Source organism: Heteronotia binoei, chromosome 10 (assembly GCF_032191835.1).
Source record: "Heteronotia binoei isolate CCM8104 ecotype False Entrance Well chromosome 10, APGP_CSIRO_Hbin_v1, whole genome shotgun sequence".
NCBI classification, from domain to species: domain Eukaryota; kingdom Metazoa; phylum Chordata; class Lepidosauria; order Squamata; family Gekkonidae; genus Heteronotia; species Heteronotia binoei.
In genome coordinates, this window is record NC_083232.1 from 78,479,165 (window position 1) to 78,495,787 (window position 16,623).

The 16,623-nt window shown below is 43.9% G+C and overlaps 1 long non-coding RNA gene across 1 annotated transcript; it reads left to right on the top strand.

Annotated features, from left to right (window-relative positions):
• Positions 1-3,062: 3,062 nt before the first annotated feature.
• LOC132577872 (uncharacterized) lies at positions 3,063-16,417 on the top strand. Its single transcript, XR_009555858.1, has 3 exons — positions 3,063-3,306; positions 11,668-11,804; positions 16,114-16,417. It is a non-coding gene; the product is annotated as an uncharacterized LOC132577872 (long non-coding RNA).
• Positions 16,418-16,623: the final 206 nt, after the last annotated feature.

Consider the following 16,623-nt stretch of genomic DNA (forward strand, 5'->3'; position numbering starts at 1 on the left):
TACGTCAGCTGAGAGAGTGAGCTTCAGGCCATAACGCAGATCTGAACTCTGGTCTCCATCACTCCATCTGCTAAGCTGCACAGGTCTGTCACAATTTTGCCCCATCCCTTCTCTAAGGCCCTTAGGGTGACACAAGATTCAAATCTGCACACTGCCATGGAAGCTCACTGGGCAACTTTGGGCCAATAACATGCTCTCAGCCTAACTTAACCTTACAGGGTGATTGTGAAGAGAAGCTGGAGGAGAGAGGAACAACGAAAGCCACCTCACGTCCCCCAAAGGGAGAAAAGAGGAGAATAGAAGTAAGGAAGTAAATAACTAAAATGTCACAAAGTATGTTTGGCTGAAAGAGTAACTGGTCGAAGGTCAGCTAGCAATTTTCATGGCTGAGTCAGAATTGGTATCTAGGCTAATCGCTGGCTCTTTGTAAAGATTACAAAAGATAATGGGTCGGATGACACCAACCTTTCTACTGGAGAAAAAGGAAGGAGGGGTCCTCTTTGTCCACCAAAAAGGCTATGCTATGGATCGCTGGACCTGCTGGTAGAAAAGCCATGTGGGACGAGGTCTGTAGTAGGGAGGGGAACTGAGCAAGATGGCATGAAAAACCTGACTGGATCCAACCCAATGTATACAGAGCCCTCTGAACACCCATGGGCCATATAAATGCTAAGCATTTATTATTTAATATCTGGATATGTTTTAAAAGAAAGCCTGGCTTACCGCATTTTTTTCTCGTGATGTTTATTTTCCCTTATTACATCGTACACGGAATCTTCGTGTGCCTTGAAAAGGAAAAAGCTTTAAAACATATCTAACTGTTTTGCATGATGAATGCAGAAAACACAATCTGACCATATATCAAAGGTTTAGAATGCATCACAAAGCCAACTTACATTTATGGTATTTCTAACATATGGGAGAAACAAATGGCTGCGCCAGTAGGTGTGTGTGGGGGGGTGCTATCTACCAGGTGCAAGGTGAAAATATTTATTAGAACTACACCAGGCTTCTAAATAACCCTTTCATTGTCTTCTATACTAAGGGTGAATTGGGAAGGATCTGACATTCTTGTTGTCCAAATTTTTCCTTGATTTGGGGTTCTGATCTTGTTTATGCAGTGGGAGAATGCATGACAAATCCCCCACTGTTTCATTTTTTAAAAATTTAAACTGTGTACACAGCATCATGTATATGTAGTTTGTTGGAGCTTACAGCTTCCTCATTCATTAATGTCTTTTTCCTCTTCTATATTACTGATGCACACCTATGTATTAATAAATCACCTATACCATCATCTCATCCAGGTACTGAGACTCCTAATTTGTGCCTGCCTCTCATGGAATGGGCAGCACTTCTGAGAAGGCTACCTTGGAGGTCCTGGCCTTGAGTCTCCTGTCTTAATCCTCAAGGACCACACAACTATATTTCTCCACATTGTCAGTGCCAAGATATACCACAACGACTGGCTTCTCCCCAGCACTGTCTACCAGCCTGTCAGGATCATGCATAACGCCTGCTACCTTTCCGCCAGGTAGGTATGCAGGTTTGCAACCCACCTATCTACATGTCTAAAGATTGAATAATCTAGAACCCCCTCCCTCCCTCCCTGCCCAGGGATGGTTCCTTGGTCTGAAAGGACACCTGTTGACCAACTGAAGAAGGGGTTCCTTCTGAGGGAACACTCCCCTCAGCAACACAGTGTCCTTTTTCCCCTTGGCTTTCTAGTTCCCTGACAGCAGCAGGACTGCCGTTCTCAGAGTGGGACACATCTAAGAAGTCCCAAAGAGTCTTATCTGTGTCCCTAAGTGACTGTCTCTGCTTCTCCAGGTCAGCCACCTTGGCCTCAAGGGTGCAAACTTGTTCTTTGAGAACCAGGAGCTCCTTGCACTGAGCACACACCTCCATGACTTCTGTCCACCTGGCAGACAGTCATACATGTTACACTCAGTACAATACACTGAGCATTATCTATGGACAAACAGACCCCACGTGGTAAAATCACCTCAGGATATACTGGACAAACAGAGAATTTGGCAATCACCTCTGTGAAGTTAAGAAGCACCTTTAAAATGTTACTGAAATATGTAAAAAGAAGCATTAGGCCATATCAACCTACCTTAATCTGCCCTGAAGGAATTTCCTCATAGCTGCGTGAGGAGAGGAATGAAAGGGAAATATAACTCTATTAAGACTTTTACTACTTAAGCAAAGGGGAATATTAAATCAAAACAAAGGTAAGGGGAGAGAAATGCTTTTTTTTTTAGCATCTGCCCCTTCAATATTTTCACTTTCTCCACATGAGGAAACTGGCAGGAAGCAGGTTAGTGAAAGGGCCCATTTTGGAAGCTGCCAGCGATACTTCCGAAGACCCAAAAAGATAGCCTTTTACAAGTCATTTCTTTTTCCTGCAGGTCTTATTCTAATTCATACTCGCAGCAACAGTTTCAGATCACAGAAACACTGCTCAAAACTGGGACCGTTCTTTTCTAGACAGTGCTACCATTTTCTTTTTTTTAAAAAAAACGGCACCCTGATCTTGCCATAGTAGACAAATGTCATCAGCTTTCCCCCCACTGCAATACCAGCTTTTTATCCTCTCTGCTACCCACAGGTGGCCACCCTTCTTCAGGGCCCTCCTGGCAGCTGGGCAACTCCCGGGAACCCAGCGGCCATGTACCTGCCCCCCACCCCGGCTCCACAAAACACCCTCCGAGCCGCCCTTACGAGGACCGCGGGGGCTGGAGCTCCTGGGCCTCGCGCTTCCTCCTCTTCTCCTCCTTGAGCTCCAGCCCTTTGCTGCTGCTGCTGCCCCTGTTCGAGCTGCCGCCCGGCAAGGCCTCGCTGTGGCTCCGGTGCCGCTTGACGCTGCTCCTCTCCTCCCGGTATCTGCTCGACTGGGCCATGACGACCGCAGGGCCGCCCAAGCCGGAGCAGAGCCAAGACCAAGGAGGGCTGCAGCGAGCGGCCCAGCCGCCTCGGTTCACTTCCAGGCGAAGCCAAAGCGAGCACTTCCTGCGGCCGGTTGGGGCCGCCAGATCCTGGGCAGCGAGCGCCCCCTCCTTGTCCTCCTCCGGCAGCGCAGGCTGGAAGGAAGCAGACGAGGCCGCCGTCCCCCTGCGGCGTTTTCCTCCTGCCCTTCCTACTAGGAGTTTGCTTGGGGCGAGTAGGCGGCTCTCCTCTCCCGTTTTCTGCTCACAGCTTGGCTGAGAGCCGGTGGCTGGCCCAGGGAGCTTCTTTACCGGCTGAGGGGGGACTCGAATTTGGAGTTCTTGGATGCGAGTTTCAGGGTGTTGCCAACTCCGGGTTGGGATGTTGCTGGTGATGGGGGGTGTCGAGTTTTGGGGAGGGCGGAGCTTGGGGCGAAGAGGGTGCAATGTCACAGTGTCTACCTTTCAAAGCAGCCGTTTTCTCCAGGAGAACTGATCTTTGTCGTCTGGAGATCCGTTAGTATTCCGGGAGATCTCCATACCCCGCCTGGAGGCTGGCAACCCTACTGCCCCACACTTGCGTCAGATTGTTATAGCTGTGCCTTTTTTAAACCGGGGGCTTTAATACTGTAAGGTGACCCTTGTGCAGCAAGGCAGTATTTTTGTTGCACAATGAAGAGGGAGGTAAGTCCCACTGAACTCGATGTGGCTTGTTACCCAGTAAACAAGCATAGCTTTTTGCCTGAAAAGGTGCTTGGACCTTGAGGCCTGTCTGGAAAATGGCCAGTAGAACCTAAGAGTAGCCTTGCCAAATCATACAGTTTAGTGGCATGTGCCTCGAATCCAGCATTCTATTTCTGGCACTGGTCAAACCAGGAGATCCCATTGGGCTAACAGCCAGGAACAGACCAATCCTCCATCAGTGTGTTCAACATCCTTGAAAATCTCTCTAAACCACCAGCCATAAATACATCTTGTGGCAGTGGGTTCCACAACTCAGCCACCTGCTGTGTGAAGAAGTACTTCTGGTTTTCTGTACTGAATCTCTTGGAAGTCAGCTTGATAGTATCACCCCTCCCCAAGTCCTGTTCTTAATATTATACTGTATTTTCTTTCTGACAAGGTTTTCATCCCACATTTCCTTATTTTGTAGAACCCTCTACAATTGTGGCTGCTTTAACAAAACAGGACAAATCTGTAAACTGATTCACACCATTGCTAGTAGCAGGGCTTAATTTGTACCAGGTTTACCAGGAATTAGCCCAGCATTACCATCCAAAGGTAGGGTTTTAACCCCTCCAGAACATATGAAGTAAGGATAGATTACTGTGCTCCTAAAAATGTTCAGAATGCATTTCCTTTACTGTTGAATAAGAGAGATAAGGCTTGAATAAGATTGAATAAACCAGATTAAGTGTTCCATATCAGTGTTTCCACACAGAGGTGAGTCACATCAGCCAACCATGATCTGTACTGCATAGTGGTGTGCTCAGAAGTAGCATCTTGTGTCATTACTCAGTCACCCTGCCCTGCAGTTTTTGCTGTATGAAGTACAAGATGTACTTTTTGCAACCCTTCCTCCAGCTTTCTATCACAATTGCACCAGCAGGGAAAATCTAGTGTGGATCCAACTTAGATCACTGTGTCAAGAATAATCGTGCTGAGACTTCTATAAAAACATGCTGTGTTTTGACCGATGCTTATTATTTCAAATATATATCTTATTCAGATTGATCTTTAATTCTGCTTTTTAAAAAAGATCGTATTCCTTAGTATTTAGAACTGGAAAAGGTATCTTTTGAAATTCATATCCCAGTAATTTTCAAGCATTTCAAAATGTTAAAAAAATCAATTGAGTTTTCTTTTCAAAGTCTTAGGAAAATGTGAACTCTACAGTAGCTGGATATGGTGCAGCCAAAACAACAGTATTGTGGCACTTTAAAAGACTAACAAATTAATGTCAACATATGCTTTTGTAAGACAAACCCCACTTCATCAGATGCATGGAGTGTTATGTGTAATTGGCAGAAAGATATACATAGGCAAAAACAGAAGAAAGGAGGAAAGATCACAAAATCAGGCCAGAAGGCCCAGCACTCCAAAATATACGCGTGTTGCATGCAAATAAATAAAAATGAGATCCAGCTCAAATAATAAACAGTCCCATCAGAGGGGTGCACATTACTTTCAACAGGTGATGATGTGGCAAAGCAAGATTAATAATATACATAAACCCTCTGATGGACAATTGTCTTTTGAAGTGAGCAACCCACTCCCAGTTCCTATTGAGTCCAAGTCTGATAGTATCAATCTCTATATGAATTGCAACTCAACATCTTCATGCTGAGGTGAAGTCTTCCTTTGAAACTTCAAATATGTCCAGTGAGGCTAAAATTCTCTCCCACAAGTTTCTGTATTTTTAATATCTGATTTGTGTTTATCTTTCCAAACAGACCCAGCCCAGCTGGCATTGTTATTACATGAAGGCACAGGTTAAATTAATAGGAAATATGGGGGGGGGGGGTTATTGGCACCTGAAGAATTCCAGCAGACATTGAAAGCTGAAACATGATCTTGTCCTATATAAAGGCAGGACCCAGCTACAGACTCCTATTGATTGCTGTGGAGCAGAGTAAATGGGCTACAATCTAGAACTGAGGAAGTGTGTGTAGGGGAGAAATGCCTGCCCTTGGACACTGATATCACTGGAGAAATAGAGACAATTTAGCCTGCACCCCTGTAATGTCACTGTGTGCACCTCTGTGCTTTCACCTACAAATATCAGTCACTCTCTTTCATGGAGAAAAATAAAACTGCAGCCCTTAAAGAAAGAGGGGGGTAAAATACTGGAGTAGCCTACCCCCACTCTCAGGCTGTTCCATAGCATAAGAATGCAGTAAATCTCTGTGTACAGATAATTACTGCATCCTCCCCTATCCAGAGATTATTGCTGGCAAAGGCTTTCCTCATGAAAGGCATTTTGATGAAATGACAGATTCAGGCTTGACAAAAACTCGTAGTCCTTTGGTTGAGGAAGCACTGGAGACTTGAGATGTCTTTGTAATATTTTTTTTTATTTACAAATATACAAGCACCACAGAAGTGAAGGCAAACAGTTCTTCCTTTGAGGTACAACATCTCTCACAGAGAGGACCATTCACCCACCCAAACCTACACCCCTAATTTCAGCAAGCTGGACCAAAACTTTCTATTCTTGCCCCTTTGCTCATTCCAGCTGTAAGCTGCTTAATGTCTCTGCACTCTCCTCAGACCCGTCCTAAGAATGGTTTCTCCATTCAAGGGACCATCTGCAATTATCAGAGCTTTTTTTTGTAGAAAAAGCCCAGCAAGAACTCATTTGCATATTAGGCCACACCCCCTGGGTAACTTCTACTTTTACTAGACCAGCATTCTTGCTCAAAAAAAACCCTGGTAGGTATTACAGGAATATTAAAACTCTTCTGTTGATATCCTGGCTCTCACTCAAGGACACTTCAGCTACAGTTTATTCGCAGCGCTCAGACAAACTCACACACAGTACTTTCCTTCATCAACAAATTCTGTAGTAAACCTCAGTTGCTTACCACAGAAAAGGAGGTTAGGGGAGAAAGAGAGAGGGAAACAGAAAGAAACAGTTATGTTTGATCATGAAAGCTCATGTGCTAATGATACATTCTGTAAGGTCATTATTAGTCTACTGCAGCAAAACCAACAGATAATCCTGTGGCCTTGCTAATTTTATTGTGGAATGAGCTTTCAGGGGCATGCAACCTGTTTCTTCAAACTTGTGGTTTTTTTTAATGCACCAGTGTCTTTCTTGCTTCTTGAAGTATATGCAAAATCCAAGCAGAAATGCCAAGTTCAAAGGCCGCCAGCACAAGTTGGGCTGTATTTATATTGTAGTGAAGAATCAACTCTGTGGACTAGGAAAAACAAAGAAAGGGAAATCCTTTAATATATATTATATACGAAGTTCCTTTCTCCATTTTGTAGGATATGACATTGCTGATACCCAAGATTTACAGAATTATTTATTTAGAAGTTGAGCTTGCACTGTTCTTAAAAGTGGTTGCCTATAACATTTGAATCCTATTGTTCAAAGTCACAACAAAGTCTTCTTTTATTTATCTTCTTTGTATTCAGCAATTCTTCTGAGGAATGTAGGGTAACGGTCAGCCTGGGTAACTTCTACTTGCACTAGACCACATTGCAGTGCAGCACTCTTCAGGGCTGGAATTCCCCTTTAAAGTCAGGGCTGATGCATATATTACAAAGCTCATGACCTGCTCTGGGAGTTTTGTGTTTCCTAGTGTCCCTGGTCTTTTTGTGTGTGTGTATGTACATGCATGCCTGGAAGTCATAGTGTCTTGGGACCCTTACTGGGGCATGGAGGATGTTCAGAGAAGAAGCTTGATACAGCCTGCTCCTGCCTCCCAACTGTTGGTCTCCCATCCAAATACCTGCTAGAGTTGGCCTTGCTTAGCTTCTGAGATCTGACGAGATCAGGCTTGCCTGACCGTAGTGTCTGTGGTCTTGATTCAGACTGGGCCCATGGTGCATGGAGAAGTCTTGAGTCAGGCTGGTTCCAGGCTTGGGGCTGGACAGGGAGTTCCTGTGCTTTCCTCCCTTCTCCTGGCTTGTGCCCCACTGCCTGTCCTTGTGCCTTCCCACACCAGCTCATCTGCTTGCAAGCCCTCCCAACCCCATCCCATGTTCCAGCTGCATGCACTGCACATGTGCACATTCCCTTGTGCTGTGTGTGTGTGGCCATCTACATGGATGGTAGGAAGGCTTGTCAGCAGGTGGGGCAAAGTGGGTGGGGGATGGGAGAGCAGTAGCACTGGGCCCTCCCAGAAAGCTTCGGCCCTGGAAGCTGCCCCACTTCAGGGTATGTTGGTGCTGGCCTTGGGTTTTAACCTGTCCTCCCCCAGGCCCCAGCATGCACTGTTTTTCTGAACCTATTCAGATAAGAAATGTTAACATGGTCTTGCAGTTGTATAGTCCGGCATTCATAGAATCATAGAGTTGGAAGCGGCCTCCAGGGTCATCTAGTCCAACCCCAACCTCATTCTTCCATTCATTTGGTATAACCTGTAGAATGTCCATTAAATTCCTTGTGATTATTGGAATTTAAGAGGATTTTAGTCAACTGGCTAAATATCTGTGACAGATACAGATCCTTAGTCGCTACCTTGTTTCTTTCTAGAGGCATTGTGTCTTTAACAGGTGCAAGGGATTGCCAACATCCTGTAGGGAAAAAGTCCTGCTCCTTTAAAAGAGGCTTAATGGCATATTGGCTACCAGGTGATGTTGTCTACCTCTGGACCCTCAAAAGCTTTAGTAACCCATTTTCCCACATTAAGACTCTGTGAAAGGGGGAACACCTTTATTCTCCCCTCCAGGCTGTTGGCCACTCTACCTGAGCTGCATCACATGCAAAAACCCGTTAGGGGCAGTTTCCACGGCACAATGACACAACTTTCCCTTTGCTACAAGTCCTATATTTCTGCCTGTCTGCTTGGCACACAACAAAAATGACAGCCCCAGCACTCCCCAGAGCATATGTGCAATATTACGTACAAAAATTTTAATGCAAAGGCTTCAAGTTGCAAACACTAATTCAAAAGCACAACATTATTTTTAAAAATAAATAATACAAGAATTCAACAAAAACAGGTGGCATAAATAAAATGAATCAGAAGGTACATACATTGAGCCCACGGTGAGGAAAGGGACTTTGAGGCAAGGTAGCCAGAGCAAATTCCAAAGAATAAAGAGTTACAGCCAGTATTGCTATCAGCATGCTAAGAATCATAACAATGAAAGTCAATTTTTCCTGGAGGAAAGAAAAAACCCAATTGTCAGTTAACTATTCAGGTTCACAATGGACAAGCACACGGCCATCAATACCTCTCTATCCATTTTTTTGGACTGCCATGATACACCTTGGGAAGCTCCTAGATTTTCCTGCTCAGAGGGAATCTGTTTTCAGTAGAATGAAAATGAACATACCAGCTTAGGCGACAAAACTGAAACATGGTTTAGGGCTAGGAGAAGCTGTATTGTCAAGAAAGGGAGGACAAATGGAGAGGAAAGGCTGTGGCGCAATGGAAGAATTTCTGCTTAAGACTCCTGGTTCAATCCCTGGCACATCCAGTTAAAAGGACCGGGCAGCAGGTGATGTGAAAGGCCTCTGCCTGAGAATGGACTGATGGTCTGATTTAGTATCGGGCTGGTTCATGTGTGTATTCTATGCAAGTGAGGAAGGTGAAAGTTGGGACTGTAGAAAGAAGCACAGGAGCAACAGAGAAGCTTGCAACCAGGTGATTTAGGCTGTAATCATACATGTTAAATAATGCACTTTCAATCCATTTTCACTGCACTTTCCAACTGGATTTTACTGTGTGAACTGGCAAAATCCAGTTGGAAAGTGCACTGAAAGTGCATTATTTAGTGTGTGCGATTGCACCTTGATAGAAAAGGGATAGAGTAGGCAGTGGGTTGAGGAGATGGACAAGTGGAGTTATAGAGAACTGAAGTAAGGAGAGGAAGGGCAGAAAGAAAGCAGGACCAAGGAAAACTTCATTAAACAGCAGTGGAGTTCTGTTTTGTGAGTAGGCTTTGGACTTAGAGCTAGAGTTTTACGGGGAAGAGGCCAAAAGAGATAGTCCTGATTTCCCAAATGGGCTTGAAGTTAGCCCAGTTTTAGCTGCAGAGTGCCAGAACTGAAGACTTTGGGCGTTTTCGCACTTACCTTAAGCCGGAGCGACGTCCCTCTTCACCGCGCAGCGTCTGCACGGTTTTCGCACTAATTGCTCCGGAGCACCTAGAAGAGCCGCAAAGTCCCGCGGCTTTTGCAGCGCAAATGTAAACCAGTTTTTGGCGGTTTACATTTGCGCCGCAAAAGCCGCGGGACTTTGCGGCTCTTCCAGGTGCTCCGGAGCAATTAGTGTGAAAACCGTGCAGACACTGCGCGGTGAAGAGGTTTCGTCGCTCCGGCTTAAGGTAAGTGCGAAAACGGCCTTTATTTTCTAAAAAGTTGCTGAGGCTCAAGTCCCACATCCTCTAATTTGGAAATCTTTCCCCCATAATCTTAATGTTTGGAGATGGCTTAATGGGATGTTATTTACCAGGCTGATTCTATTTATCTGCAAGCTATGGAAAGCATCGCCTGCCTCTATTAAGCCACCAGGAGCCAAGAAGAAAAATGGTGTGTGTGTGTATATATATATATATATATACACACACACACAAATCTACCTCAGAGTAATTTTTTGTCAAAATCTGGCATGGAAAACTAATGCTGAACCCTGTTGAGCCCTTGCAGGAATTCAGCATTGTGCTATAGTATCAGTCCTAATTCCCAACATGGCCCTATCTGCATGGCCCTGAGTTTACAGAAACATCTGAATTTTAAAACGAACATTTCTGGAGGTTAATACCCCTCCTCCAAAGTAACAGAAACAATGCCGGTAGCTTTAAAAAAATGAACGCCCTCAGTAGCCATTGATAGACAATCATAACAATATTGCTAGCCTTCAAGCCTAGGTTTCTGTCAAAAAAGGCAGTGCCCTTTTCAGGGCTGTTTTGGCCTTTAATGAAGGATTCATCAAGGACAGGTCTGGGAGCAACCAAAGGGTGACCTGCTTGACTCCCCCAAGCCTGGCTCCTGTTCAACAGCAAGCAGCCCATGAAACCCAGTGCCCTTCTTATCTTTTTGGCTGTTCTTCCCTGTGAAAAGGGCTCGGGGCAGCTTACATCAAAATAAAACACAACCTACTTCAATTAATTTAAATTACTATTCAAACACAATACAGTTTATAATTAAAAACAGTTCTGGATGGTGGTTAATTTGGGATTAAGTTGCAGGTCCCCAAGCTTCTAGAAGGCAGGTAAAGGGTGGGTGGGAGAGTAACCCAAGGAGCACCAGACTGCATACTGTCCCGTCACTGCCCTCAATCAAAGGCCTGGTGGAACATTTCTGCCTTACATGCCCTGCCTTATATGGTAGTTAAGAGTTTCAGACCAGGATCTGGGAAACCCACATTCAAACCCCAGTCTACTGTGGAAGCTCACTGGGTGACCTTGGGCCAATCACACCATCTCAACCTACTCTTACCTCACAGGGTTGTTGTGGGGATAAAATGGAGGAGAGGAGAATGATGTAAGCTGTTCTAGATTCTCATTACAGAGAAAGGTAAGGTATAGATGAAGCAAATAAATAATAAACATAGTGTGAGATGGAGGGGCACCCTGACATAGACGGCCCAGGCTAGCCTGATGTCATCAGATATTAGAAGTTAAGCAGGGACATCCCTGGTTAGTACTTTGAGACTTGACAACAATTTTCACCACCACGAAGGAGGGTGAACAATAAAAGTTAAGTGGATGGTAAGTGAGAAGGAGAAAAAGGAAGAAGGGAAAGGGGAGAGGCTATCAGGGTTCTCAGGGAAGGGAAGGATGAAATGCCCCCTGCAAGTCCTTGTAGGTCCCCCACTTTCTCTAAACTGTAACTTAAATGCTCAAATATTTAGCTGACATATTATTCTTCTGCAAGCTACTGCTTATCTTTTCTATCACTTTCCAGACTTGGAGCATTATTTTAATAGATGACAGTTGGAAAGTTTTACGGTTCAGGCTGATCTTTATTTACAAAAAACAAATTTTCTTAACATTGAGAATTGCTGTTTCTGCCATGTTCACACCACTTCTTTATTTGAATTACTTTTTATGACAGTGGAGCACTGGGGGGACCAAAGTACCATGAGTTTGATCATTTTCTGATCTAAGGAACTTACCCAAACAACTGTCTGCTTCCATAGCACCAGTATGAGAAGACAAATGCCAGATATCATGAACTGCAAGAAGAAGAAGGTAATGAATGCCTTTTTTATTTTACATTCTGAGTGTCAGTCTTGTTGGCAGAATTATAAGCCAGCTGCATGCATTGTGGTTTTCATCTATGTGGGGATAAGTCATAGTTCAGAGAATATATGCTTCGTCAGTATACCCAAGGTTCCACGTTCAATCCCTAAACAGCTTCAGTTAAATAATCTCAGATAAGAGGGCTGTGAAGAACCTCTAGCTGAAGCCTTGGAGAGATGTTACCAGGGCTTTTTTTGTAGCAGGAACTCCTTTGCATATTGCATAGCCAATCCTCCAAGAGTTTACAGGGCTCTTAGTACAGGGCCTCCTCCAGGAGGATTGGGTACATGAGGGGTATGTGGCCTAATATGCAAAGGAGTTCCTGCTACAAGAAAAGCCCTGGATGTTACCAATCTAAGCTAGAGAAAGCAATGGGCTGACTGAAGAGTGAGGCCTCAGTGGAAACCAGATTCCTCATATTATTTTTATACACCCAAAATAGAAATGTTTAGTTTGGACAAAACAAATAAATTAGTTTGCGTTTTTTAATCACCTACTATGAATTTATTACCGTGATTCCAGACCACCACGGTGTTCCAAAGCCTGGTTGTCCAAAACAGCCAGCTGTGATCATTGCAGCTGCAGGCACAATCTGAAATACCTACAAAGAGGGAATATTGTGGATCAGTTGCAAAACTTGACTATGAACCAGAAGCAAATCAGTAATAGATTGTTCGTAGCCAACTTTCACTAGGCTTTTAAAGTCACATATCGAAAGCTTGTAAAAGTTACATCTCCATTTTAAATAATTTAACAATAAAGCTACTCTTCCCCTCCACCACAGATGCAGAAATTATTATTCCTGATCTCAGTGACAGGCATAAGTCCCTGATTACACTGATATTTATATCTGAAGGAACCGACTTAAAGCAAAAACTGTGTCTCTGCATGACACTATATTCCTGTTTCATAATTAACTCTTAATAGGAGTCTTGGGTTAACTTTAACAAAACTTTATTTCAGTATAAACTTTCATGGACAACAGACCGCCGATGCTTAAACTGGAATAGAAACATTTTATTAGTCTTTTGGGTAACCCAAGTCTCCTATTTCTGTTTCTTGTATTACAGTAGCACAGCTACCTCTCTGGAAGGAGAAACTGTGTTCTTCCAGAACAAACAACATCAGATCTGCCTTTGGATGAGACACCTTTGTTGCTGCTCTTCAACTTAACATTTATGTAGCACATACAATGCACTGATTTGTGATGCATGGGAGTTACATCACCCTCATCCCAAGGACGTAACATTCAATATTATGAATTACCTAAAAAAATTATCTTTGTTCAGGATCCTACCTATCAGCTGCAATTGTTGATCCATTCATTATTATATGGCATCTTGCTCCCAGCAATGTGATGAGCTAAGGGCCAAACTAGACTTTACAGTTTCCTCATGTCTGCTGTGGGGTAATTGGCAGGGGTGAAATTCTAGCAGGAGCTCCTTTGCATATTAGGCCACACACCCTTGATGTCGCTGACCCTCCAAGAGCTTACAAAAAAGAGTCTTGTAAGCTTTTGGAGGATTGGCTACATCAGTGAAGTGTGGCCTAATATGCAAAAGAGCTCCTGCTAGAATTCCACCCCTGGTAATGGAAATGACAATACTATTGACAAAAATGTTGCAAGGGCCTGATCCTGATTAGGCCCACAGTATGGCAGGCTGAGGTGCTCTTGCCCCCCCCCCCCCCAGAATTCCCTTTGAAGTGCTGAAACAACCATACCCTTTCCCATGGCTGTTTTGGCACTTGAATTTGTAGGGGGCAGGGGAACAAGAATAGGAAGCTCAGTTCTAACTTACGTATGCAGTAATATGTGATTCAGCACTTGTCTTAATACCAGTTTACAGAGAACAGTGATGCCTGCGGGATATTGTAATCTTCTAATTTTTCCAGAAGTCTGAATGAGATATTAGATAAAAGCAGGCATTCAGTGACACCGTGTTTTCTCCAGGAAAATCTGAGTGTTCTGGTGGCCATATGGGAACTGCCGGTCTCCTTTAAGTATAACTAGTAACAGATTGATAACTATTTCACATATTGCAAAACTAAAGTTTAAACTGCTTGCATTTTGCACACATCTCACAATGTGTGAGGGGGAAAAAGAAACATCCTTTTTAATGTGTGCAGAGCTGCATTTAATGTGCATGTTTTCTGGCAGAGGGTACAGTATGAATTCAAGCACTATACATTCAAATATGCCCACCAATTTCATAACACGCTGAGCAGCCCTGCCCATTGTAAATACCCACAGCAGATATTAAAGGACACATTTTTCCAAATTTTGTTTTCCAGGCTTCTGGTAGTTCACTGCTTGTGCAAGTAGCTTCCATCATCCTATGAAAAATAATAATTTGTAGATTAAATTATTGAAACAGTAGTTTTCCAGTCATAAAAATCAGCAACAGTATCAGGATCAGACCTATGAAGTAGAATACTGTGGTAATCTGAGGTGGCAGAATGAACCACTTTAGACTTTGGGATAGGGATCACATTTTTCAAAGTTCCCCTTACATTAAACATTCCTTATAAATTGAAAGACTAACAAAAGACATGAAAAGCTAGTCTATAATCTTTCTCTCTAATGTGCTAATTTTGTACTTGCATGGAGTTTTTACACAGCAAATATTAAAATGTGAATTTCCCCTCCTTTGGCTTGAAATGGTACATTCTGTTCTAACACCTCATTTGGCTGCAGCGTACAGTATCTGAATCAGGTCTCAGATACATTTCAACGGGACCGCAACCAAATTCCTTCCCTCTTAGTTTTGGCAACTATTTTCCATGAATTGTCCTAGGGGTTTGTGTTTTTTTTGTCCTTTCCTTTTCTGCTAGCAGGACTTTCTTCATAAGTGTGTAAATGCATGATATTCCTGACCTATGAGAAAAGAGGTGAAAAGCCCCCCTCCCTTTTCATTGGCAAAAGTAGAGTGGGGGCGGGGACTGGAAGTTCCTTCCCCTCCCTTGCGGCACTTTCAGTGCCAAGTGGAGTGAATGAGTGCTTTCTAAGATTTGTTCTACTGATGTACGTCTGACTGTGAGTCTGGTCATACACCCATGACCAGTGTTCCCCCTAAGCTGAGTCAGTGTGAGTTAGCTCACAGTTTTTTAGCCTCCAGCTCACGCATTTTTTTGTCTTAGCTCAGGAAGGATGGGCCAAGAGCAACTAATTTATGCAGTAGCCATATCGCTCACTCACAACTTTAATACCAGTAGCTCACAAAGTAGAATTTTTGCTCACCACAGCTTAGAAGGAGCATTGCTCATGACTGGGCCAATGTCGAACTTATTGTGTAGTCTGGCCCTTAAACAGCCAGAAACTAGTAACAGATTGATAACTATTTCACATATTGCAAAACTAAAGTTTGAACTGCTTGCATTTTTCACACATCTCACAAGTCCAACTCAAGGAATATCTGAGGACTCTGGGGAGACTTTGGGGGTGGAGCCAGGACACTTTGAGCATGGAGCCAGGAACAAGGGTGTAACAAGCAGGATTGAAGGGAGTTCTGATGATCGCATTTAAAGGGACTGCACACCTTTTAAATGCCTTCCCTCTATTTGAAAATAATGAAGGATAGGGGCACCCCCTGGTCCAATCTTTTTGAAACTTGGGGGGTGTTTTGAGGAGAGGCACCAGATGCTATGCTGAAAATTTGGTGCATCTACCTAAAAAAACAACCCCCCCCCGAGCCCTAGATACTCACACATCAATTCTTCATTATACTCTATGGGAATCGGTCTCCATAGGGTATAACGGAGTGCCCAGCAGACATTCCCCTCCCCCCACTTTCTGATCAGGCCGGAGGGCCTCCAAACTAGGGGATGTCCTGCCCCCAACTGGGGATTGGTAACCCTAGGCTAGCTAAAGTATGGAAAGCAACCAGCCTGTTCTGCCTGAAGCACGGGTCCCCAACCTTTTCAAACTTGTGAGCACCTTTAGAATTCTGATGCAGGCTGGTGGATGTAACCCCCAAATGGCTGCTGCAGGAGGTGGAGCCAAACACAAAGAGGAAGCCCAAGTGCAAGGAGAAGAGGAGTGGTTTTAAAGAATGCACTGGGATAGAGCAATGAGAGAATAAACCAAATGCTGAAATGCTAGCTTTTACAGAAACAACGTTATTTTAGTCCACCCAGCCAATTAGATCTTCAGGGGTCAATCATAAGCTATGCTGGGCAACTTCTGAAAACATGTGGTGGGCTCCACACTGGGGACACCTGGCCTAGGGATTTCAACAGTTGCTCTGATTTTGTCCACCAGCTACAGAACTCCCTTTTCATCCCCTGGTGTCCTGTGTGCAGCAGCCCGTACAAGCTGCTCCGGAGGGACTGACTGAAACGGAGCAAAGTGGGCAAAAAGACAAAACACAAGAAGATGCACAGGGCAAATTCAGAAGAAAACCATGAAATGTTCCCAAGAATTCCAAAACAGAATTGAGCTACCAATATCATGAAGCATCATCGATGGTCAGGGACTGTCGTCGTTGTTGTTGAGGCAAGCAGGGTGAAAAAAAAAAGACTACAGATGAATAAAAATTTTAAAGAGATGTTGGGAAAGCTGAAAATAACTGGATTCACACTCTTTATCAGGGAAACAAGCACTTGATGTGAAAGGCACAGCACCATTTTCCAGATGCATAGAGCAAAAATACTCATTCGGTTCCAGCTTCCACATCTGCTCCACCCCAACAGCCTGTCAGTGGTCCAGTGGAATGTTGGCCTTTAAAATATCACCAGCATCTTTGAAAAGCAGCTTGGAAACTGGGGAAGG